Raw genomic sequence first — 2,608 nt, 5'->3', positions numbered from 1 at the left:
CCATGTGTGGGCTGGGCCTTGGTGGCCTCAAGGCCTGCCCCTGGATCCCCATAACCTGAGAAGGACTGTTGTTCACGGGCTCTTGCTATGGTGGCATCTGTCCTGACATTTGTCCCTTAAACTGCACCATGTTTCCTTGCATGTTTAGAGTTCGTTTCCTTATTATCTGTGCTGGTCGTGGCATGTCATTGATTCTGAGTGTTAAACTGTTGCTTATTCCGCTGCATCTGATTGATCATGATTTGTTCTATCATTGGGTTCTGCTAGAGCAAAACTTGCCCTCAAGGCCCAGTCATCTGGTTATGTGGTACCATCATTTGTGGTCCCTGCTGGAAAAGCATCTGCTGAGGTGGGTCATCCTTTGAGGCCAGGGCCCAAGATTTTGCCTTTTATGGTTCACTATCATCTGGCCCTGTGGAATAAGTGGGGCCCTTGAAAGGATCATAGTGTTCTAAGGGTTCAAGCTTCCTTGTTGCTGGACCATCTGGCTCTGGGAGGTACATGCTCATCAGCTGAGACAGTGGGCTCTGCTGGGGCTGGCCTTGCATGTTGCCTAGGTTCACCTGAGGAACCTCAGAACTACCAGCCTATTGGTTATTCATATTGCCATGAATTCTCATGAGGCTGATCTGTATCATATTTGGTGGCCTATGGGACACTTGCATCTGGTTTTGAGGAGGACCAGCTCCTTGATCACCTGCATACCGGACATTGTAATTTGCAGCTGAGGGGCTCCTGAATTTCCAGGGGTGGTGGTTGTGGTTGAAGGCACCTGACCTTATGTAAAGTTTGGATTGGACTGTCCTGCTGACAAACCAGGTGGAGGGTGTTTAGGCATTCCTCCTAGGCCTGGATGTAAGTTCTGTGGCCCCTGGTTTGGTGGTTGCTGCTGCACCAACATGAAGCTAGATGGCCTATTTCCCTATTGACCTGGATTGCTGACAGGCTGCTGAAATTCCTGAATAAGTGGGTTATTTTGAAGTGGGCTTGGTCCCATCTACTGCTAAGTTTGGTTAACCACTGGGGAGGATGCAGGGGATTCTTGCTGGAAGGAGAAGGGTGAGGAGGCAGGAGACTTGTTGGTGAGGGGAGTCTGCTGAAGGTGGGTTGGAACCCTGGAGGGCCCTCCCTGCAAGCTCTTCATCCAAAGAGCCATGACATGGCCTGGATTAATCATCTGAGGAAAGTTTGTATGAGCTTGTGAAATACGCTGGCTGCAAAAGAGATATGGAGGGGGAGGTTAGGAAGATGTCTATACTGTGGATAAGGATGTCTTTGCCTGGAGTCGCTGTTGCATTGGGCCAAGCAAAGGAGGTCTAGTTTGCAGTCATTGTACCCAGAGAGCCCTGGACAGGAGGAGTATGAAGGGCTCCAGAAGGCAGCTGGTTCCAGTGTGGAGAAACAGGCACCTGAACTGGGGCAGTAAACTGGGGTTGAATTCCCTATGGCTGTTGCTGCTGATGTTGCTATGGGGGTCTTGCCTGCAACTGTTATTGTTGTTGTTGCTGCTGCTGCTGCTGCTGCTGCTGCTGCTGCTGCTGCTGCTGCTGCTGTTATTGTTGATGTTGCTGCAGCTGAGGGGAATTAGCTGGATTTGTTTGTCTGTTCACAGGGACAGGCTGCATTGAGTGATGTGGGGGAGCTAAAGATCCTGAGGGATGACTTTGCTGCAATATATTGAGCTTAGACAGGAGTAAATCCATTGCATCTGACTGAGAAACAGGGCAAGGAGTCCTGGGTTGCAACTCTGAATTAAGGCCTGGTTTCATCATGGAAAATGACATGTTCCACCTCTCATTTTTATTAATCCTGGACTACCTGCCATGGGAAATCTTGTCTCCATCCTAACTGAATTTCTAGCTCCCATGCGTCCATTCATTCTCACATCTTGGCTTCGGTTCTAAGCCAAAGCCAGGTTTATAGTACCTTCTCCTTCAATCTGGAGGGAGAGAATCCCCATATCCCAAAGCTGCTGGCTATTGCTCTGAGCTTGAATCTGCAGCCACTCCACTGCTTCCTAGGGGATGTTGAATGGCCCATGCTGTTCCAGGGCTTCACCTTCTGTCCTTTAGCTTGCTGGATTCTATATGGGACAAATTGGGCACATTCTTCAATATTGTGTTAATTTCCATTTGAAGTCTTTATAATCTGTATTTCCTTTGAAGACCACAAAGATTGTGAATTCCTCCAAAATACTCTCACTTTTTGTGTCAAGACCTTCTAGTCCACAGTCAAAACCCATCTCTGAGTCTTCCACTGTTGATGAACATGAGGAAGTATAGATATCTTCTAAGTTTGGAAAGTCATCCAAAACCATGGTGAATATTATTCCAGAAGCATATGCTAAATCGACAATAAAAACGCCAAAATGTCTTTCTTAATTTTTATCATTTATCCGGGTCATCTTCTATATCCAAACAAGTTAACATTTTGAGGGCCTATATTTCAAGATAGTAGCCAAACAAAAATTCTGAGCACTGCGCCAGTCCTCTTGGGCTGGCCTCCTTTAGTGCACCAGTTTGTCTGGCCAACAGTGGGCAGCCCAGCAGCCAAGCCCCCTGCAGGACCTTAGGGAGCCAGCAGAGAGGGGGTGGTCCAGACTGGGCTG

At 48.0% G+C, this 2,608-nt stretch overlaps 1 pseudogene; it reads right to left on the bottom strand.

Moving 5' to 3' along the window:
• Positions 1-2,317, bottom strand: part of LOC102895811 — a 2,845-nt pseudogene extending 528 nt beyond the window's left edge.
• Positions 2,318-2,608: the final 291 nt, after the last annotated feature.

Source organism: Pteropus alecto, unplaced genomic scaffold, assembly GCF_000325575.1.
Source record: "Pteropus alecto unplaced genomic scaffold, ASM32557v1 scaffold479, whole genome shotgun sequence".
Taxonomy (NCBI): Eukaryota; Metazoa; Chordata; class Mammalia; order Chiroptera; family Pteropodidae; genus Pteropus; species Pteropus alecto.
Note: the sequence above shows the minus strand (reverse complement) of the source record. Positions and strands in the feature narration are given on the sequence as shown.